This window comes from Gorilla gorilla, chromosome 1 (assembly GCF_029281585.2).
Source record: "Gorilla gorilla gorilla isolate KB3781 chromosome 1, NHGRI_mGorGor1-v2.1_pri, whole genome shotgun sequence".
Lineage (NCBI taxonomy): Eukaryota > Metazoa > Chordata > Mammalia > Primates > Hominidae > Gorilla > Gorilla gorilla.
The window spans coordinates 144,894,322-144,918,659 of NC_073224.2; the positions used below are offsets into that span (position 1 = coordinate 144,894,322).

General features: G+C 41.0%; 1 protein-coding gene and 1 long non-coding RNA gene across 3 annotated transcripts in view; one reads left to right on the forward strand and one right to left on the reverse strand.

Annotated features, from left to right (window-relative positions):
* The window catches only part of ALG14 (ALG14 UDP-N-acetylglucosaminyltransferase subunit), a 90,050-nt gene that overhangs the window by 53,984 nt on the left and 11,728 nt on the right, over positions 1-24,338 (forward strand). The window lies entirely within an intron of this gene.
* On the reverse strand, positions 14,673-24,302 carry LOC129524979 (uncharacterized). Its single transcript, XR_008668995.2, has 3 exons — positions 23,815-24,302; positions 16,749-16,829; positions 14,673-14,766 (listed from the first exon to the last, which is right to left on the reverse strand). It is a non-coding gene; the product is annotated as an uncharacterized lncRNA (long non-coding RNA).

The window sequence follows — 24,338 nt, forward strand, 5'->3', positions numbered from 1 at the left end:
AGGCAGTGCCTGGATTCAGGGAACTTGGTCTGTTGCTGTTTAATTATTCCTAAGCCAATTTGCCTGTTTCAGATTTTCAAGGAGCCATGATTCATCTCTGTGAAGTCACACAGGGAGAGAAAAATTCCCCACTGGTCACTTCTATGAAAGAACAGAATTGGGAGGGGCTGGAGGTTGGGAGAAGGTAGGGGGTGAATTTCCTGCTCTCTGTGGAAACCAGGTGCAGCTTATATAAGGCAAACTTTCATTCTTAAGGTCATAAAAGAATTCCCCATATTTACCCTTCCTTCCTTCCGTCCCTTTTTTCTTTTTTCTTTTTTTCTACTAATTGAGACAGAATCTTGCTCTGTCACCCAGGCTGGAGTGCATTGACATGAGCTCGGCTTACTGCAACATCTGCCTCCCAGGTTCAAGCTATTCTCCTGCCTCAACCTCCCGAGTAGCGGGGATTACAGGAGTGTGCCACCATACCCAGCTAATTTTTTTATTTTCAGTAGAGGCGGGGTTTCACCATGTTGGCCAGGCTGGTCTGAAACTCCTGACCTCAAGTGATCTGCCTGCCTCAGCCTCCCAAAGTGCTGGGATTACAGACCTGAACCACCGCGCCTGGCCACCTCATATTTTCTTTATAGGTTTCATTGAGAATTCATCCTGAATATTTGCTTCCCATTTGATTTCCTATAATTTCCAATCTACTTTTTTCTCTGGTTTGCATCCATTTTACCTCAGTGGTGATACACAAGAAAAAATACCATCCTACAAATCAGGAGGTTTTGGCTTTACTCTCATCTTTGTCAGTAGTTAGGTGTGGTGACTCAAAGCTAATCAGTTAGCTTCTCTGAGTTAGGTTCTCTTTCCTATCAAATAGGAGTAATGAGAAGCTCCAATAGAAGGATCACAGTTGGCAGATGCACTTGCTTTTAACCAAACCACTCCCTCTGCTGGGAAAGTGATTCCCTGCCATTCAAAACCACTTAACTGCTGCTCACCTCCTGCCAGGACATATGATCCTTGGAGCTCTGTGCCTCATTGGATTTTAGATATTGTAGATATCAAAAATATATATATGTGCTTGAATTATGATGTCGATGTGGCTATTAGAGTCATTCTGGGGTTCCCCAGGGTTTCCTTAGGGAGCACCTGTCACCCATACACATCCCAAGGGGCCTTCGAGAAGGTGGTTGCCCTTCTATGGCCCTCCCTGATACATGCTCGTGGCCCTCCTCTCTCTTCTGTCTCTTTCCATGCTTTAACTGTTCTTTCTCTTTCTTCCTCTCATCTACACCTCTCCCCTCTATTGGGATCATGTTGAAGCCCCTGTTTCATCTTATCCTTGACATTCTCTCCCACCTGTTTTTGTCACAAAGACCCTAGAGGTTGGCCTGTTTACCTGCACTCATTTCCAACTGCCCCGATCAGATTATACCGCAGGAATTCTTCTCCTAGGTCTCCCTTAGGTCTACTGGGAAATGAACTTTAATTTTCACCAGTTTTGCCATTTTTTTTTCCTAGCACAGCGACTCTTTGTTTTAAGGGCTTTTCCTGCAGTTGACTGTAGGAAGCAGATAGGTGTTAAAAACAGTTAAGCATTGCAGGAGTTAGATGTGTAGGAACTTAGGGATTACTGATGGACTTTATTCAGATGTGAATTGGACAAGGTCTTTCTCGATGCCTTTTGTCTGCTTCAATTATCCCCTTTTTATTTCTAAGACCAGCACTCATCAGGGCCTCCTGCCTTGTCTTTTTTATCAGCCAGTTCTGAAGCAAACTGATGATCCTTGGGCCATAGCAGACACACACATCTTGTCTGATTCACATAGTTGGTCAGTATTTGGACCACATATTTGGTCAAGGTATTTCACACCACACTACACACACACACACACACACACACACACACACACACACACACACACACACACAAAAACCTTTTGCAAAATTGCAAGGGCTGGTGACTGCAGGATGGATGTTAAGCAGCCCTAAGTAGTGACTACCTGTCTGGGCTATCCTCTCTGTGGTCTCTTACCTCTGGTGGTTTCATTTTTGTAGGTTCCCTGACTGGATTGTATTTGTGTGCAGCCTTCAAGCCTTTTTCTAAGGATTTGAGTGGGCAGTAGCGGTGCTGAGGGGTGGCTTGGAGGCCTAATAGATGTTCTTGGGGACTAAATGCATGCCATATAAATGAAGGCAGTGGGCTTATTGCACACAGTTGTGAGATAAACCTGCTGTCACTGAACCTTCTTCTTTAAAGTCCTGGAGCTGCCATTGCTGTTGTGGCAGAACAGTTCATATTTATCAGATTTAGATCTTGGCAGATTTCTAAATTTATATTTATATCTTGGTGGGTTTCTAAATATAAAAATCAGCATGTGTCTGCATATTCCCTTTCCTCTTTTTATTAGAGCAGTCATATTATTCAGTGGTCATTCTCTGATGGAGAAGGCATTTGTACACTTAGAATTACAAACTTACACAGATGATACCTTACCAACAATTTAATTATATACCCTATTTTTAAAGTTTAGATAATAGAACCAAAAGAAGGGAGTGCCTTGTCCAAAGTCTTAGAACTAATAGGAAAGCATGAATAAAAAAAACAGTTCTTGTCACTCCCAGCTCCAGGTTCAGCTCTCTGACCACACAACAAATGAGACATCATAGACTTTTCTCTTGAAGGGTATCAGGTGCTGTCTACATGGATAGAGAAAATGGGCTTGGGCAACATGCATACAGGGTTTAAAATCTAGGTCTGCCACTCTACTATTTGGACAAATTTAGGTGAGCTGTTTATTCTCCATAAACTTCCTTTTCCTCATCCGTAGAACAGGGACCATGATATCTACTTCATAGTCTTGTGTGAACATTCATGCATAAGAAGCCCCCATGGTAGGTTGCTGGATCTTTCTCCTCTTTTGTCATTAAGTTAAATATTCTCTTCCAGAAATCAAGAGGCTAATAAGGACTTAATAAATGTTTTAAAACTTAGACCACGGAATGTCTACACAATGCCCAGTTTGGGTGCTATGGTATTCTGACTGTTTCCATGTAGATTTTCATGCCACAGTGAGCCTCTTCAGGAATGGAAACAACCAAGGATTATTTGCCTCTGTCTTCTTTGTTTTCCAGCCCTCTTATGTTTTCATCACAGACTCCATCGCTTCCAAAAACAGTGTGTCAGGATTTACTAATGAATTTCAGCTCTGTCCTGCTGGACCACCATTCAAGGACATCCGTCCAAACCTGCCCCTCTCAAGAAGGGCTTATCCACATGCACCTGATTTACAAACAACCTTAGTTCCCCACTTTGGTTCCTCATTTTCTTGAGGCTTCTTCTGAGGCTTTTTGTCTTGCACCTTTACTCCATCCAGATCTTGCCCTCCTGTGAACTCCTCTTGAACTTAGAGCTTAGCATTTAATTGTTCTCTAGTCATTTAACTTCTGCTGAATTTTCTACCTCCCCACATTAGATTGTGAGTACTTTAAGAGCCAAAAACCAAGCTTTCTGGCTTTATTATCCCTGTGGAGCTTAGCAGTGTGTCAGGTGCTTGGAGAGGTCTTTGATTAATAACTAAATAGTAAGGAACTGGAACACGCTAGTTCTACCAGATGGAAATTAGCAGCACCCATCCCAGCTCCCTGCAGATCTCCATCTCTCTCGGTTAAATATCTCGTCCTCAGCTAAAACCCTCTGATCCCTCCTGGATCCCACTAAGAGGTGAACGGCATTCACAAGCCCCTTGAACTGCTTCCTGGCTCACCTTTATTACCCTGACTTGCTCCCAACCCACTATCAGGTGTGTTCTGCCCTCTTTGTCATCAAAGAAGGGGGACTTAGGCCTCCCCTGTTCTGAGTGCCGTGGCAAGTTTAAAACTGTATAGCGCTCTCTTCAGATTGCATAGGGTTAGGAATCATAACGAAGCCTTAGGAACTCGAGTCTTTTTCTGCTGCCATTCCATCAACATGCTCACTTAATTCTTAAAGAAAATGCTATTCATTGAATTACTTTTTATTTTTTAAGATAGCCTGAAACTATTAATGTGGTGCAAGACTTTCTGATGTCATTGCTCTGGGATCATAAAACCTATTTGTCAAAGCTATTCTTTGAAGTTATTTAGCGATAATTTTGTTATTTTATAAGCTTTTTATTTACAAATAAAAATTATAAATCAATTTGTAAATAATTGTAATTATAAGTTTACATGTAATTTTAACTATTTGTAGATAATTCAAAAAATTATTTACAAATTTGTTTTTATTTTGCATTGAGTAACTGCTGTGAGCTGAGACTAGAGCTAGGCACCATGGGAAATGGAGATGGCAATTTGTGCTCAGAAGAGTTTGTAATCTAGAATCCAGCCATGGCCCCAAGTCTGAGGCTAAGAAGGAAGGATGTTCTGGACTGGGAACAGAATTGACCTGCCTCCGGGTTCCAGACTGAAGCATCAATGTGATTTTTTAGAGGTGTTTTAAATCACAGGCCCTATTTTGGAGGTGAGAACAGGTTAATTAGCCACTATTCCATTATTCCAGGCTGCGCAAACTGCATAGTAAAGATTATGGCCTGAGGCTTCAGGATGTCCAACAGAATAGTTCTGAAAGTCAGGGGAAGCAAACGCTCTTCAAAGGGCCCAGAACAAATAGCCCTTTAGGTCAGTTCTTAAATCAATAACAGATCAGTCACCAGAGGAGGAAGTCTGTTTCACAGCCAAACAGTGAACAATGCTGTACTGAAACCCTAAGCTCCCACAGTCTCTGGGGGGTAATTAGAACTTGTTCAGTAATCAGCTAATTTGTATTTCTGAGAATGATTCTAAATAAAAAATGATAAAAGTTGGATAAAGGGTAAACTATAAACCATTGCTTCATAATGGAATTGCATAATTCAAGTGGGGAATCATAAATTTGGAAATGCTGGAAGGGGTTTTTTTTTTTTTTAAGAAAAAAGTGATTTAAAGGCAATGCTAATAAAATAAAAATAACCCATGACTAAAAATATATGCTGAAGCATTTTATCTCACTGGAACCTGAGAACAGTAAAATATCCAAGCTGGAGTCTAGTCTACTAGACTAGTCTAGTTTTCTCACTAGGCCTATAAATTAATTTTGAGACTCTGAAGTAATTGTTTGACCTCTTTTGTCTGCAGAGTCAGTACAGATTTGGGGTGTTGTTTATTTTAGTTGTTGGCAAAACATTGTAGATATCCAGATCCTGGTTGCTGTATTTTTATTAAAAAGAACAGGAAACTAGCCAGGCACGTTGGCTCACGCCTGTAATCCCAACACTTTGGGAGGCTGAGGAGGGTGGGTCACAAGGTCAGGAGTTTGAGACCAGCCTGGCCAATATGGTGAAACCCCATCTCTACTAAAAATACAAAAAATTAGCCAGGCATGGTGGTTGGCACCTGTAGTCCCAGCTACTCAGGAGGCTGAGGCAGGAGAATCAGAGGTTGCAGTGAGCCGAGATTGCACCACTGCACTCCAGCCTGGGCAACGGAGCAAGACTCTGTCTCAAAAAAAAAAATAAATAAATAAATCAAAGCAAGAGCAGGAAACTTATTTCCATCAAAAGAGATGGAGGGCTAGGATAAGTGAATAAACAATAGTTTATGGTTAATTTCAAATACAGCTTGTTACCCTGCACTAGAAAAATGAGACAATTCTATATTTAATTATATATAGCAACTCTAACATTTGTGATGGGAGGAAAAGATTCTTCTGGGTTTTTTTTATTGTTTCTTTTTTTTTTTTTTTAATTGAGACAGTGTCACTGTGGCACAATCTTGGCTCACTGCAACCTCTGCCTCACAGGTTCAAGCAATTCTCCTGCCTCGGCCTCCTGAGTAGCTGGGATTATAGGTGCCTGCCACCACACCCAGCTAACTTTTTTTGTATTATTAGTAGAGAAGGGGTTTCACCTTGTTGGCTAGGCTGGTCTTGAACTCCCAACCTCAGGTGATTCGCCCTCATCGGCCTCCCAAAGTGCTGTGATTACAGGCATGAGCCACCGTACCTGACCTGTTTTTCATTGTTTCAACAGGACAAATACAAGAAAGACTTGACTGGTATCTCATCAGATTATACTTTTCCTGTGATATCAGTTTTGAACTTATAATTTCTTTCCAGCTCCAAGAGTCTCTGATTCACTGATTCTAACATGACATACTAGGAAATTCTATCAAAGCAGGGGCTTCTGGAACAGGTCCCATTGACCATGGACCACAGATGTTCTCAAGGAGAAACCCACATATGGTGATAGGGTATATGACTAAACTGCCTGTTTGAGATACACAGCTTTCGTGACTACCAAATCTGGCATTTGTGTTTCTCAGTAGCAGATGTGAAGAATGAGTTATTACTTAATGAGCAGCAAAATCTTATTGGACTCCACTGCAGTGCACAGTAGCTCACTCTAATAAGACGAAACAACTGTAAAATAGTTTGTGTGAGTTCAGTTCCGAGTCTACTTCTGACCCAGTTGGATGGTATTATTTCCCCAACCTAGAGATTTCAGGTTACTGTGACATCCACGAAAAGATCCAAATCATATTTAGTAGAAGTTCATATGATGAAATGAGAATTAAACTAAATTTGGTTAAATGTTTTGAGTTTTACTTTTGTATTAGTCCATTTTCATGCTGCCAATAAAGACATATCTGAGACTGGGTAATTTATAAAGAAAAAGAGGTTTAATGGACTCACAGTTCCATGTAGCTGGGGAGGCCTCTCAATCATGGTAGAAGGCAAAAGACACGTTTTACATGGCAGCAGACAAGAGAGAATGAGAGTCAAGCCAAAGGGGAAACCCCTTATAAAATTATCAGATCTTGTGAGACTTACTACCACGAGAACAATATGGGGGAAACCACCCCCTTGATTCAATTATCTCCCACTGGGTCCCTCCCACAACACATGGGAATTATAGGAGCTACAATTCAAGATGAGATTTGGGTGGGGACATAGCCAAGCCATATCAAATTTCATCACTTTAAGTCATTAAAAATACAAATTAAAACACTTAGTCACATATAGTTTTTAGATTCCAATAATAAAGAATAATGAATCTTAATCCTGTTCTATATGGAAGTCTCTGCAGGCTGCTATAACACAGTACCATAAACTGGGTGCTTATTAACAATAGAAATTTATTTTTTGGCTGGGCACGGTGGCTCACACCTGTAATCCCAGCACTTTGGGAGGCTGAAGTGGGCAGATCACAAGTTCAGGAGATCGAGACCACGGTGAAACCCCATCTCTACTAAAAATACAAGAAAAATTAGCCAGGTGCTGTGGCGGGCGCCTGTAGTCCCAGCTACTCAGGAGGCTGAGGCAGGAGAATGGCGTGAACCCAGGAGGTGGAGCTTGCAGTGAGCTGAGATCACACCACTATACTCCAGCCTGGGCGACAGAGTGAGACTCCGTCTCAAAAAAAAAAAAAAAGAAAGAAAGAAATTTATTTCTCACAGTCCTGGAGGCTGGGAAGTCCACAGTTAAGGCGTCATCCCATTTGGTGTCTGGTGAGAGTCCACTCTCTGGTTCATAGACAGTGGTCTTCTCACTGTACTCTTAAATGGTAGAAGGGATGAGGGAACATTCTAGGGTCTCTTTTATAAGGCACTAATCCTATTCCATGAGGGTCCCACCCTTATGACCTAATCATCTCCCAAAAGCCCATCTGCTAATATCATCACCGTGGAGGTGAGGGTTTCAAGGATGAATTCTGGGAGGTCACAGATATTCAGTCCATAGCAGGAAGTAATTGGGATCTTCAGGTTTCTAGGCTAATCTAGATGCCTTCCTATTTATCATTCTTTTCTTGAGTTGACTTTCTGATTATAGCGAGGCCAGGTCAACACACAGTATTCTAAATATATGGTCAGGATGGTTTCTTCTGACTTTATTCAATATCTTTATTTATATAATGAAGAACTTTGGTTGTTCTTATTTCTGCTATGCTCTGTTAGAATTGGAATTTTATCTTCCAAATCTTTAGAACTTTTTACTAAATATGGAATGATATTCTGGCTTTTTTTCCTCTTCTAGTCAAGAACTATCTTTTCTTTGTAGAATTTAGGAATGGCAAAAGGAACTAATTCATTTTTGTGGTATTTTCTAAATCCATAATACACAAATGAGTAGGCACATGGCTGATAGAAATATCAGTGTACAATAGCTTATAGCTTCTTTCTTTTTTAATACAAAATATAAAGGGCATTTTCACCATCAAAAATTTCCTGAATTCACCTATAACCAATTTCTACGATCTCTTTTGCCATTTAAGCCAAAGTGAGGTTTTATCTTTATCATTGATAGACAACTTGATTGTGTCTATATCAATGATAAAGATGGCTGAATTTCAGCTTTATACTTTAGTGAGTGGAATATATTGGGATTTTATACTACAAAACAGACTAAGATACTTGGGAGCAGAGAATGGAGGTGGTTGAGGACAAATCTAGGCTGAGTCCTATGTTTCTAACTTGGGCAAATGAGTCAAACTTCAGCTGCATTTGGAAGTAGGGATGTCCATTGGATGTACTGTCAGAACTCAGAGAGCAATCTGAGCTATAAACATTGATTTGGCAATAGTTGAAGAGGAAAATTATTTGAGAAGCTATAAATGTTAGGAGGAGCTTTCTTATGTAAAGTTTGTTCCAGAAGATAAAGTTGAAAGGTTTGGGAGGATGGATCTAGGAGGAAGAAACACAGGACCAGTATGACAATGAGGGGACATGAGAGAATTGTTTATTAGAGGCACTAACTATAAAAAGTCTAATATATTTTCCTCTGTGAATATTGGAGGCTCATTCATGGATCATACTTAAAACCCCAAATTTATCATTGCTATCTGTAATTATTTGGGTTAATAATTTCAAATGCCTATTAAAGTCTAGAAACTATAATTCCTTTTAGCTTTTAATTTTGAAATCATGTTAAACTTACACAAAAGTTGCAAAAATAGTAGAGAATTCTTATGTGCTTTTTACTCAGCTCCCACTAATGTTAACATATTATATAATCATAGGTACAGTTATCAAAGCCAAGATATTAATGCTGGTATAATACTATTAACTAAATTACAGACTTTATTTAGATTTTACCAGTCTTTCCACCATTGTTCGTTTTCTGTTTCACATCCAATCCAGAATCCACATTATATTTAGTTGTTAGATCTCCTTAGTCTTCTCCAACCTGTGATAGTTCCTCAGTCTTCCCTTATCTTTCATGACTGTTACATGTTTGATGAATACTGATCAATTATTTTGCATACAGAGAATACAATTGTATGATCAAATAATGGGATTTATTCTTTCTCTATTTCTGAATGGAACTTTGGGTTTTCTAAAGAGTGTATTTTGTGTTTGTCAAAACCCTGGTGACTGGTCAAAATCCATTTCAGCACAACACAGTTATTTGTGTTGCTTGGAAATTCCTCCTTCCTTCACTACAAGGAAATGATATATTCTCTGCCCTACTTACTATAGTAATCGCTCCATCTTTAATAATGATAAGTGAAATAGAGAGTGAAGAGTAAAAATTTTCACAATGTATAGTTCCTAAATTAATAAATTTTTGTCTTGTAAGTCATTTTAAAAAACCTTTTGCAAATTCCTCAAAAAATAAAACATGATTATAAATAAAATATATAATATTTTATAAATATAAAAATAAAAAAATTACCATATGATCCAGCAAATTTACTCCTAGGCATATACTCAAAAGAACTGAAAGCCGAGACTCAAACAGATACTTGTACACCAGTATTCATAGCAGCATTATTCACAACAGTCAAAAGGTAGAAACAAGTGTCCATCAACAGATGTGGAGAAACAAAATGTAGTATATATACACAATGGAATATTAATCAGCCATAAAAAATGCAATTCTGATACATGCCACAACATGGATGAACCCTGAAAACATCATGGTAATAAGCCAGCACAAAAGGACTAATACTGTCTGAGTCCACTTATTTGGGGTAGCCAGAATAGACAAATTCACAGAGACAGAAAGCAGAATAGACATTACCAGGGGCTGAAGAAGGGGGAAAATGGGAAATTATTGGTTAAGGGATACACGGTATCTGTTTGTAATCATAAAAATGTTCTAGAAATGGATAGTGGTGATATTTACACAACCTTGTAAATGTGCTTACCATCACTGAATTGTACATGTAGAAAGTGGTTAAGAGGGTAAATTTTATATATATTTTACCACAATTTTTAAAAATCCTTATACAACCATAGCTCTCCTGCTACCCACTTACTGGATCATTTAAATCCAATATATAGGGTTTTTTTATTCTACAGATTACATTTTTTCTGAAAAACCTATTTTTCTAAATAGTACTATCATACTAAAGCTAACCTTATAAAAATTGTATTTCATCTAACAGAAATTTGAAAAAGTTTCATCTTAAATTTATTTGAATAATTTAATTTCTGATACTTGTATTTGATTAGTTATGAAAGTCAGTAATAGAAACATAAGCTTATCTCACTAGAGGTTTATTTTACCCTGTTGGCTTGGATTTTGTGATAAGTGTTCACATAAAATTTAGCCTCTGAATAAATCTACCTGCAGCATGTACCACCTACATTCATCAATGCTCCTGATTGTATGCCTCAAATTCTCTAGAAGTAGGAAGCACTACAGATACCTGCTTACTGTGGGGAATCTAGGAGTTAGGGACTTGTATTTCCGTGAGCCCCTAGGCTCATGACACCATTTGTTAGCTTGTTCTGTTTCATGACTGACAGCTCCACCAGAATAACATGGAATGGGAAAGAAGCGATTCTCAGAAGAAAGGAATACTGAGAAAAACAAAAATAGATGTCTAGCATACCAGATCATTTTATTAGTTAATTCCACTAAGGTTTGTTGAGCACCTCTTATGTGCTTGGCACTATTCTAAGGGTGAGGGATACATCAGCTAACAAAACAGACAAATATGCCTGCTCTCATTTAGTTTACCTTGGAACTGGTCTGTTCAGCTGTAAAGGCATGTTGAAACTTGGGCAGCTGGCAGATATAACATAAAGTGCTTAGACTTCCATGGCTAACCTGTCTCCCACTTCTTGAAGTCATTGCATTCAAGGAGGATAGCAAGCTAGTATTCATGTCAGATTGGCTTCCTTATGCAGAGGTCTGCTATAGTTTCCATAAGTTCAAACCAGTGGGTGGTATTGCTGTGGTTTATGGGGCCCCTAGCATCTAGAATGAGATAAACTGGTACTGTTTTAGCTTGTGTAGACAACATGTTGGCAATAGCCAGTCAAGTTGCTGCAGGATTTCAGTCTCAGACCAAAATGGGATGAAAAATCAGGGGCCTTGATGGAACTTTGCATTTTGGGGCTAAAGCCGAGGTTCACTAGACATGCAGGAATGCAGAGGTTTTCCAGATACATACCAGATTCAAGCTTAAGGCAGAAATACTAATTCCATTTATAGACCAAGCCCCTGGAAAGGGTGGTGTTCCCACCAGTCTTGGTTAGATGACTTGGGACATGGGCAGGGCACAGTCTGTTAAGAGAAAAATGTCTTCAGACGGGAAATGACCATAGGATGCTGGTAGATGGATGCTATCAGCAAATAAAAATAACTGTTAGTATTTGTTAGCCAGACCTACATTTTTTCATTTATACCTCACAACAAAAATGAACAAAGGGGGAAAACCCCTCTTTGAGATCAGAAGTCTACTTGCAAGTATTAAAAATTCATACAGAACTTGCTCAAACAAAAAAGGAAATTTTTCAATACTGGCAATACGGTGATTGTTAAGACAGACCGTCCCCACCCCCCTCCTCTGTCCTGATCTCACTGCCTGTGCAGAGGGATAACATTTTTGCCTTTTGGAAATATTAGGAAATACAGTTATATATTTCAGCTCTGGAAGCCACATTCGGTTCTAGGCATCACACTTTTAAAGGGCCATTGACAAATTGCAGCATGTTCAGAGGAAAATGATCCAGATGGTGAGGAAATATGAAACCGAGTTATATAAGAAACAGTTGGAGGAAGTGGGGAGATTTAGCCTAAAGAAGAGGAGATTAACCAGAAAGTATTACAGAGACCACAGTTTTCAGATTCCAGAAGAGACACCACAGAGGTTAGGGATTCATCATGCTCTGCCCATTGGAGCCTCCCAGAACAAAGGCCTTTGTCGGGAAGATACGGGTAAAGCATGGAAAAGAAATTGATAATAAAGCCATGCCAGAATGACTGGGCCTCACTGGAGGCAGGTTCTAAGGTGGGTACTAAGCCCCACATTTCTGGAGTTATTCTAACGGAGGATATCAGTCAGCATCTGCTCATTTCATACTTCCTCCATGAGTCTTCCCAGATCTCCCATGGCCAATAATCTCTCTTCCTGGTTCTCCCTTTTACTTTTTACCTCTCTGAAGTGTTTCCATGGATTCCTTTGTATTCAATTCAATTTATATATGTCCATCTCTCACTAGTGATTCTCAAACCTGTTGTAATCCTTTTTATATCATGCCCTTTCCTATCCTGAAATGAAAGTCATAGTTAATGGAACCTACCTATATATAATTCCAAAAGTGCAATAAAATGCTCTAATTTTAATAAAAAGGAAAAAATAAAAGGAAAGGAATTTGTAATCAAATTACATGTTTTGCAATATGTACATACCCAGGCATGACCAACCAGGAGGCATAATCAAGTGCATAGATTCTGAATATAGAATTACCATGAGTAGGACAGCTACAATTCAGACCAGTCTGGGTTCATCGTATTGGTAACTCAAAACTTGTGAGCAGCTTTGCTGCCCATGATGTAATTTTTTTAAATGGTGAACAGCTTTTGTAAAGTTCCAAACAAACCAAGTACAGTCTTCCCTCAGTTTCCATGGAGGTTCTATTTAGGACAATTCAGTATAAAACCTGCAAAAAAAATTTTGCCTTTCTATATAAAACAGAGTTAGGTTTTAGGCTCAAACAGTTCTAAACAGATTTTCACTACGTAGATGTCCAATGGGACATTTGAAAGTCAAGAGGGATGTAAGACAGTCCCAAGTATTGCAGAATGTCCACATCCCTGGCACCTGTCCAATAAGTGCAAATAGCACCCCTTAGTCACCATAACAAACAGAAATCCCCCTATAAGCTCCCCTTATCTACTGCTCCATGAAGAACCAGACTATACAGTGAACTCTAGGAGGACGGGGTCCAGTTTTGTTCCTCTTTTAATTTTCTTTTTACTTGATACAAGAGATACTCCATGTATCTTCAAGTAAAGAATGCAGTAAAGAGGATGCTTAACTGCTTCCCAAGCATCTCAAACTCAGTTTTTCCAAATTGAACTAAGATACCATCTTTCTGATCCCTGTCCCCACTCCCAATCTGTCTTACCTCCTTAATTTTGAGGCCTAAATGATATAACATTATACAAATCCAGCAACTATGGATTCTTCTCTCTCACTGCCTGTGACCAGTAGGTCATAGACCATTTCGTTTCTGGCTTAGAAGCATGTCCTGACTCTGGCCTCCTCCATTACCTTGCTCCTGCCTCCCTTTTCATGTTCACCTGGCTGTTGTAACTGCCTGTGTCTCTGCTTCCAGGCTCCCCATCTTCAAATACACACTGAACTCTGAACATTCCATGGATGTGTCAAGCCCTCTAAATTTTGGTACATGCAGTTCCTTATTTCTAGAGTAACGATTGCCTTTTTTGCCTGAAAGACTTATCCTCATGCATCAAGACCTGGCTTCAGTGTCTTTTCCTCTGTGAGGTCTTCCAAGATCGGAATTACTCTGTGTGTCTCTCTCTTCATATTTTTGTTGTGGCATTGCTTGAGTTAAACTGTATTTGTTCACATCTCTGTGGTCACTGCTAGATGGAGAGTTCCTGCCAACATGGTGAAACCCAATCTCCACTAAAAATACAAAAATTAGCCAGGCATGGTGGCATGCACCTGTAATCCCAGCTACTCAGGAGGCTGAGGCAGGAGAATTGCTTAACACACGAGGTGGAGGTTGTAGTGAGTTGAGATCATGCTACTGCACTCCAGCCTGGGCAACAGAGCAAGATTCTGTCTCAAAAAATAAAAATAAAAAGGCGGGGGCGGGGGCAGGCGTGGTGGCTCATGCCTGTAATCCCAGCACGTTGGGAGGCAGGTAAATCACGAGGTCAGGAGATCGAGACCATCCTGGCTAATGCAGTGAAACCCCATCTCTACTAAAAATACAGAAAAAATTAGCCAGGCGTGGTGGCTGGCGCCTGTAGTCCCAGCTACTCAGGAGGCTGAGGCAGGAGAATGGCATGAACCCAGGAGGCAGAGCTTTCAGTGAGCCGAGATTGCACCACTGTACTCTAGCCTGGGCAATAGAGCGAGACTCTGGGCCAGGCACAGTGGCTCACACCTGTAATCCCAGCATTTTGGGAGACCAAGGCGGGCAGATCACCTGAGGTCAGGAGTTCGAGACCATCCTGGCCAAAATGGCAAAACTTTGTCTCTGCTAAAAATATGAAAATTAGCCAGGCATGGTGGCAGGCACCTGTGCTCCCAGCTACTGGGGAGGCTGAGTCATGAGAATCACATGAAGCCAGGAGGCAGAGGTTGCAGTGAGCCAAGATCGTGTCACTGCACTCCATCCTGGGGGATAGAGCGAGACGCTGTCTCAAAAAAAAAAAAAAAAGTTAATTACCCATGCTTTGAAGTCAGCGGCTGGAGTTTCAGTTCTACATAATTTAGTAGTCCTCTTGTCTTGAGCAAAGTCCTTAATCTTTCAAAGCCCCAGGTTTCTTATCTGTAAAATGAGGATAATCGTGGCCACCTCATAAAGATATTGGGAATTGAATACAATGCTTACAAGATGTTTAAAACAAAGTTTGAAATATCCGTTATCACTGGCTTTGTATCTATCCAACACCTCATAGTAAGCATAATAGAAAAGATACTTACTAGCTGACTTTGAATGAAAGGACTGCTGATATCAAATTCTGAGGTTTTGTGATTGAATAAAAAAATGGATGTTATATTTAGAAATTATAGCTAATTTTGTCATAAATAAATTTATCCATGGAAAATAATCTTAAAAGAAAACAAAAGTGCTATATTTTCCTCTCTAACTTTTTTGGTGCATTAAAAGGCATTCAGGTTGGTCATGGTGGCTCATCCCTATAATCCCAACACTTTGAGGGGCCGAGGCAGGAGGATTGTTTGAGGCAAAGAGTTCAAGACCACCCTAGGCAACATAGCAAGACCTCATCTCTACAAAATATTTAAAAATTTTTAAAAAATTAGCCAGGCATGATGACACACACTGTAGTCCCAGCTACTCAGGAAGTGGAGGCAGGAGGCTCACTTGACCCCAGGAGGTCAAGGCTGTGGTGAGTCATTATGGTGCCACCGTACTCCAGCCCGGGCAGTAAAGCAAGACCCTGTCTCAAAAAAAAAAAAGAACGAGGGCATCCATTCTAGAACAATAATATAAAAACTCTTGAACTTTTAAGGTCCACAACCACTGTGGAATATTATGTGCCTGCAAACCCCTGTGTTTTGGACTTTGACTTGTATCTTCCAAAACATGAAGTGTGAGGAATGTCACCCTTCTCTTATTAATCTGGGATGGTGAAGTACAGTGAGCACCTCTGGTATTGTTGCACTGAGCTCAGTAACTGCCCTGCAGTTCATTCACTTTCAATTGAAAATAAATATGTTTATTCAGCCTGTGGACCAGTTGTTTCCTTGCTTTAAGTGCTGTTTGCAATATAAAACCGAATCCTAAATTTTAAAACTTCCATAGTTAATACTCTGCTAAATGTTTAAAGCCTGACATTTAATCTCCGTGAACTGGAACGCTCTGATTTCACTGTTTTCAGCTAGTAAATGTCACTCTCAACATTGTTGCTTTCACTCACACTTAAGCGCTTTCATCTGCAGTGGGTGCAGTGTGTCAGAGAATTCTTTGTTTGCCACTTTAGTAAGGGGAAAAAAGACTAAGCTGGGCCTTGAAACAGGGTGAAAAACACTTTGTGGAAGGCAAAGATGACCCTGTTTTTATATGGAGTTTGTGAACACACAATCTTGAGTTCTACCGGATACTCTTAAAAAGCAATTACAGAGTCCTGCTGAGCTCATATGTGCTTGCCAGCCAAACAGTGGGAGTGGGGAAGGAGCAGTAGATACTATCGTTGCTTTAATTCACTTTTGCCTGCAGGAGGAATCTTGTCATCTACTGGCTCCCCAAACTATTTTCAAATGGGATATTTTATTTCTGAGTTTCTGAAGGCTACTGGCACACAGGCCAGCTCTCACTTTTCATCATTTTGACATGAAATGGAAAATCCGTTTGTGGCTGTTTTCGTAGCATGTGATTTACTCCTGTTCTTTTATCTGTCTCCCCTTTATATTTTTTGTTTGGACATATTTTTCTCTTCAGCCTTTTGCTGTCCTGGCGTTTTTATGTTCATCCTCCTTCCCCTGCCTTCTCCCCATCCCCAACCCGCTCAGCCTCCTTCCCCTGGTCCTCAGTCCCTTGCCCCGCCCCTCTTGTGCTCATCCAACTTCAGGCGAGGCTGCCTGTCTTTCTCCTCCCTGATCTGTTCCATGCTGCTGCTGGGGCCGCTTGCACTACTTCTCCCCACCTTCCAGGTTCCCCCCCCCAGGTACTTACAGGGCTTTATCAATATTGGCCCATGAGATAGCTGACAACAAGCAGTCATTGCTGAACTCATCCCTCATCACTGTTGTAGAAAAATAGATTATCAGCAACATTCTTAGGCATACCTGTGTCTTTAAGGTACTTTGTGCCTGCAACAACCAGTGTTTCCAGTTTCCTGGCAACCATACTGAAGCATGAATTTAAGCCTGGAAATAGAACATCATATGAGAAGCACCAAAGTGGAAGTTTAGAAAATCATGCCTTTCTGTCAGACACAGATTCAGGTCTCTACTCTATAGTTTATTAGCTATGTGGCCTTGGACAAATTCATTCATTCATTTAATTGAATGCCTATATTTATGCCTTGTATTTGGCTTTTAGGAAGCTAGTTAATAGCCCTCTGTCTTCTCCACTTATATTCATAACCAGTTGAGAAATAAGACATAGAAATGGCTGGGTTTGGTGGCTCACACCTATAATCCCAGCACTTTGGGAGGCCAAGGCGGGTGGATCATTTGAGATCAGGAGTTCGAGATCAGCCAAGCCAACATGGTGGAACCCCATCTCTACTAAAAATACAAAAATTAGCCAGACATGGTGGTGCACACCTGTAATCCCAGCTACTCGGGAGGCTGAGACACGAGAATTGCTCGAGCCCGGGAGGCGGAGGTTGCAGTGAGCGGAGATGGCACCACTGTACTCCAGCCTGGGCTACAGAGTGAGACTCTGTCTTTAAAATTAAAAATTAAAAAAAGAAGCCATAGAAATCAAATTATTCACTTTATCAACAATAAAAGCCATGTTGGAAGATGCTTATATATGCAGCCACCCTAGGTTTACTAATACTTCTCTCCTAAATTAGATGGCAGGCCTGCCTCTGTTTTTCCCTATCCAGCACACCAGTCGGGGGGTGTAGAGCATGGTCACATGTTGACAACCGACAAGCTGAAAAGAATTTAAAAAGTGAAAAAACCCATGGGGGCTGGCTGAGCATCCTCAATCTGTCCTCCTAAACTCACTGATCAGGCAAGCTGCTCTTTCTCCTTAGGGAAGGATAGAGTGAGAAGGCTGAAAAGAAGAGACTGTACTCTTCCCACCTGGGACTTGGAAATTCCCTTCCCTCCACGGAAACAGGAGGGTTGAGTATTACCCCCTAACCTTAAGCATTGTATTTAACCAGTGATTACCATGGTAAGCAAAATAAATATTGCAAGCCTGTTTTCTCACCTTAAAATATGGATAATCATAGCTACCTCCTATTGTGGCTGTGGAGACTAAAATGAAATTACAAATTCTTTACAAAGAATATGAGTGTGTGTTAACTGCCATTTTTTGATCAGGCGCAGCCTGAGGTGGAATTGGTCATTCGGTAGGTATGTGTCTTTGTGCCCTCTCTTCTTCTTCTCTTTCTGAACCTTCAATTTGGTGATTTTCTCCTTCTTCATTCCTTTTTTTTTTTTTTTTTTTTTTTTTAGTGTGGCATATTGGTCCTAAAGCTTTTGATTTCCAGTAAGCATAGGTTGAATTAACTCAACACTGGCCAGATCTTTGCTAATCCTGGTTTATGTGTTATAGAACTCATTAATTTGAACAAAGAAAGCATTTGGAATAATTAAGTCTGCTTTAGAACTGCACAACTGGTTGTACCTAAATGATCACCAAATGCATGGCTACCAACAGGAAATATATTTCTTTTTTTTTTTTTTTTAGGACAGGGTCTTGCTGTGTTATGCAGGCTGGAGTATAGTGCCATGAACACAGCTCACTGCAACTTCTGCCTCTCCGGCCCAAGTAATCCTCCTGCCTCAGCCTCCTGAGTGTAGCTGAGACCACAGGTGCATGCCACCCAGCTAATTTTTTTTTTATTTTTTATGGAGACAGGATCTCACCCTGTTGCCCAGGCTGATCTTGAACTCCTGGGCTCAAGTGATCTTCCCACCTTGCCCTCCCAAAGTGCTGGGATTACAAGCATGAGCCACTGCGCCTGGCCAGAAATATATTTCTTGATTCCTCACATTTATTGTTGTTTTAGTAACTGGAACAATATTATGCAGCTTCTCTATTACCATAGAAAATAATTCAGGTGAGCCTTCAAACCACAATAATGAAGAATAACAGTATAGGCAGTGAGTTTAGGAAGGAACTTTTAATCCAGGATATTTGGACTTTATTTTGAAGGCAGGAAGAAGCCATTGACGATAAGTGATGACATAAACTAGATTTGCATTTTAGGAAAAAGGCATGTAGCAGCACTGTAAAGAGTGAAATGGAGCAGGAGGGGATGGGGCTGGGAATGTGGGTGGGAGGGTTGTGGGAACCAGGTGGGAGGAGAGATGGCCTGCGCCAGGCAGGGATGGTGGAGATCAAGAGCAAGGCCCAGATTTGAGAGGCTTTCTGAGTAAAATTAGCAGGATTTGGGCGAGAAAAGGAAAAGAGAGAAATGTATCATAGTAGGAGAGCTGTTTCCTAAAGTTAAAATAATAAGATTGTAAATGGCAGTGCTGCCAGAGGTCCTTTCCCAGCAGGATAAGAGGGTTTCCATGAGGAATCCAGCGTGGGAAAGACAGCTGGAGCCAAAGGAGAGATGGACTTGGCCAGTAAGAGAACTGGACCAGTCCCTCAGGAGGGAGCTGGAGAGGGAATCCCCTGGCAGGTTAAAACTGCAAGGAATGGGATAACACAGAGATTTGCCTTTCACTGACTGAAGACAGAGTGAGAGAGGAGGGAAAAGGAAGAGTGGAAAAGGAGTAAGTTGGTGTGTTGGGGACATTTGGGGGCTGCATGCTTTCAAGAATGCCAGGATGTTATAGATACTCCTGCCTCATAATTACGTCTAACCATTCAGATAAGCACTTGAAGCCTCTTTTCAGGTTTTCCAAAAAAAAAAAAAAATGGGTCTAATGAAAATATTTAATTGGATACTTAGCTAGAGGACTTTTTTTTTTTTTTTAACTTTGTGGACTATGTCTTTTTTGGTGGGGGTGGAGGGATTTAAATTGCATTTTTCTTTTGCCTTAAATTGCCTGAATGGAGGGAATTTGACCTCTGGGACAAGCTCTCTCTTTGTAGTCTGCTTTTTATAAGGATATTTCATAGTTTTTAAAGACTCTCAGGACTGGAGCATGGAGTTTTTAACTAATGACATGTTTCAAAAGTTTTTGTTCATATTTGTACAGGTATTATATAAAACCTATGTTTGTTCTGAGAGATTTTGTGATATTAAACTTGCCAGCACCTCTAGACACCTAACAATGTATGAGTAATTTCTGCAGGCTTCCCATGAGATTTTTTTGTGTGTACCTGCTTTGTGCAAAGCATGCGATAGGGGCTGAATACAATACCATTTCTTGATTGTAAGCTCTCTGATGGCTTACTCATCTTCCCAAGCCCAACTGCCAGGTAAAATGCCAGTACCACTATAATACCTTATACGTATTTAATCCTCACAGTAACCCTATGAGTTAGTTACCTGCCATGTCTATCCTCATTTTGTGAATAAGAAAACTGAGGCATTAGAAAGAAAATTGGCTTACCCAAAGTCTGAAGGCCAAGTGGCCGACAGGATTCAAACCCAGATAGCCTGAGACTACAGCATCTGTACTTTATTGTTATACTGTGCTGCCCTTCTGCTCAGGTTGTAACTATTTAATTCATAAATATATTTTTTAATAAAGTCATATAGATGAGACAACACACAGTGATAAGCTGGTGGTAGTTATTAGAATTTTAACATGGATTTTAGCACACTTGCTTATAATTAACATCACATTTAAAGTTAGTGTCCCTCCATCCAGTTTTCTTTCATACCTTCCCATTGCCAGCACTTCCCCCAACCAAAGGGAGCCTGGTTTTGTTTTCAGACCCAGCTCTCTGTTTCAAAGACTTACACCATAGTGGACCAGCGGGGAAGGCTGAATGGGGTTAGACAGCCAGTGGGGGTGGGAGTCAGGAACAACAATGGACAACTGGCATAGAAGGCTGCATGGCACTTACTCTCCCTGGAAACGCTCCATCAGACTCAGGAAGTGCGGTTTAATCCTGGTTAAGATAATTCCATTTTTATGCCCTAGAATAGACTGTCTGCATTCTCCAACAGAATTTTATTTTAAATGTTACCCTGAGAAGCCCTACCAGTAAATAACTTGGTGTGCATTACTTTCCCTGTTAGCTGAACTGCACAAAATAGGGGTTTATTCTGCCACCACCACCTCTTTTCCCCTTAAAAGGCTCTTCAATGAGAACCTGAGAACCTGTTGCCCCAACAGGAGATGCCTGGACTGTGGCCCAGCCATGCCCTCAGTGGGATTTGGAGGAGGAGAGAAGACTGTAATGCAGTCAAAAGAGCCACTGTCGATCTTGAAAGAACATCAACCATACAGATGCCACAAAGATTCTCCTCCCCGCTTCAGTTACAAGACACACCTTTTGGTATTTATTGTGAGGCAGCCCTGTACGGAGAAACTAAAAATAAAAAAAGCAGCAAATATAAGACGTGCTAGGATCTAAGTTCTTTGCAGATCTTACTTCACTTAATCCTCGCTAAAACCTCATAAGGGAAGCACTACTCAAATCCACATATTACAGATGAGGCAACTGAAGTACAGAGAGGTGAAATGATTCCCCCAGGGTCACACAGGCGGGAAGTGGTAGAGCCAGGATGCAATCCCAGGCAGTCAGGCTCCAGAGCCCATGCTTTCACAGCTATCCCTTCCCTGGACCGTCAATGCCTCAAATACCGCATCTTGTTTGCAATTAGGCAGAAACTGTTTCAATAAACAGGGGCTTCATATTTGAATTAGAAAACTCAGAGGTTTAATATTCTCACCATAGTGGTTGAGAATCTCTTCCTTAACAAGATTTGGCTTTTAGTCAGGCAAGTTGTCTCCCAGATCAACTGCTGGATTAAAACTTGCTGCCCCTGCCCTTAAGACTACTCTGGGAGAGGGTCCACTCTGGTGCTACTGACAGACTGAGCCCCACCAATGAGGCCCTACTTATTGTGCCCTCACCTCCCCAAAGACCCAGGTTGTAATGCGAAGCACCTGCAGCAAACCATTTCTCACATGCCCTTTTAGCAGGGATGGAATGGGACACCTTGGCAGGCAAGATGACCTTAAGTGGCAGGGGATATGGTGTCTTGCCACCCACCACCTCCCTATTAATGTCTTTCTGTTTTTACACTTTTGGGTGTCTTCCTTATATCCTGTCCATATTCTCTGGATGCTCTCAACTACCCTTTTTTAAAATGTTAACCGCTGGGCGCGGTGGCTTACACCTATAATACCAGCACTTTGGGATGCCAAGGTGGGTGGATCACCTGAGGTCAGGAGTTCGATACCAGCCTGGCCAACAACGGTGAAACCCTGTCTCTACTAAAAATACAAAAATGAGCTGGGCATGGTAGTGGGCACCTGTAATCCCAGCTACTCAAGAGGCTGAGGCAGGAGAATCGCTTGAACATGGGAGGCTGAGGTTGCAGTGAGCCAAGATTGTGCCACTGCATTCCAGCCTGGGTGACAAGAGTAAAACTCCATCTCAAAAAAATAAAAATAAAAATAAAGTGTTAACAGATTATTAGGGAACTAACTTCTAGTCCTTTGGATAGAACTCCACCCAGGGATACTTGCCTTCTAAGAGATGACTCCGAACACCTAACCATCACATGGAAGGGCATTCTGGCTGAGTTCTCCAATATCTGGCAGTTCTCTCTGCTATTGGAAACCTCAGGCTCACTGAAAAGCCCCTCCCAGATGGGTTCAGCAGGGCTGCTTGCCCCTAAAGTGGTATTGAGCAGGATGAGAGAGAATGGCCTTTGATGGATCACCAGTGCCCACATCTCCTTCTTCCCACTCCTTTTCCTCTTTAACACACACAGACCCCTTCTGCCAGGTTGAATGAAAGTAGGGGTACCATGCTTGGACATAGCCAGCCCTGTTCCTATAGTGTAGAGCAGAGGTCCCCAATCTCCAGTGTGCACCAGAATCACCTGGGAGCTTGTTTAAAATGTATATTCCTGGTGCCTAGACCCAGGGATTCTGATTTAGAAAGAATCTACATTTCTGTTAAGTACCCCTGATGAATGTGACGTGAAAGTGTGAGAAACACTAGCATAGAGTCACTCTTCTACTTGCTTTCAGTGGGATCCTCTCTGAATAGAACTGGGATAAACTCATTGCTTTCCTGAAGTCCTACCAATGCTCTTGTCTTTTGCATGTGCAGTAGGAAAGCGTCATTAGTGCAGTCAAGCAGTCTTAACGTAGCTCAGCTAAACTTGAAGTCAGTTTTTAAAACCCTCCAAAAACCTCCTAATTTCAACAAAGCAGTGTCATTCAGCTTCTGTAAGTTACCGATGGGTGAGGTGCATCACTGCTAGGATTTTGGGAAATGTGTGATGGACAATTAAAGGAAACAACCTTTGAAAGCCTGAATGCACTGACAGTGAAGGACGTTTTTATTGGCAGACCTTGACTACTTAGTCAATGTGTGGAATCCAAACTTGGCTCCAAAATATATACATTTTTTGAGACAGAATCTCATTCTGTCACCCAGGCTGGAGTGCAATGGCGCGATCTCAGCTCACTGCATCCTCTGCCCCGCCAGGTCCAAGCAGTTGTCTTGCCTCAGCCTCCTGAGTAGCTGGGATTACAGGCACGTGCCGCCACGCTCAGCTAATTTTTGTATTTTTAGTAGAGACGGAGTTTTACCATGTTGGCCAGGCTGGTCTCAAACCCCTGACCTCAAGTGATCTGCCTGCCTTGGCCTCCCGAAGTGCTGGGATTACAGGCCTGAGCCACTGCGCCTGGCCCAAAATACCACGTTCTTTAAGCACACCAAGAGTACAGCAACTTTAGGATCTCAACTTGTCATATTCTACCTCCTTGCCTCTGTTTCATTATCTTTGAATATATGAATGTGTCTGTCTCTGTATATCTGTATCTCTCTCACACACATAAACACACACACATGCACAGAATCTCATAGAGAAGTGTTCTTACATATCCTTTGACTCGGAATTAATGAATCAGATCATCTTCTATAAAAATTCTTAAGCTTATTTTTTATACTGCAAAAATAGTCTGCACATAAAATAAGGAACACTGTTGACCAGTTTTCAGTTCAGCAAGATAGAAATTTAATCCATAGGTATGTGTACAAAAATTGAGGAAGTGTCGCAGGAAAAATATCACTTACCTACTTAAGAGAGTGCCATGATTGAAGTCAGGAGTTATATAATCACTTTGAATTCAAGCCAGTTCTTCCTGTTTAGGACCGATACTCCCTTTTCTTGTGAAAATGTTAACCATTTCACCATTTTCTCTGCTGAAAACCTTTCCTAATCCATGTTACTGTAATAATAGCATGTTATAGTCTGCTACTGATATCTCTATTAAAGCTATATAAAATGTTAATAACAATTGCCAGAATTTAACCTTTAATTAAATTCCCTGTGTCATAACCTTTCTTAGAACCCTCTTGCCTTAAGCCCACTTCTAACAAAAGCTGGACCTAGTTGGGAGGCCTCAGCCAGGCCAGTATGGTAAAGAGGAGAACCCTGGCCTAATCTTCAAAAAGCTTGGGTTTGAGTCTCAGCTATGTCACTAGCTAACTGTATGATCTCACATAGACCAGTTAATTTCTCTGTACCATAGCTTCCTTGTCTAAAACAGGAAGACAGAACATCTACCTCTCAGAGCTATTCTAAGGTTTAAATGAGG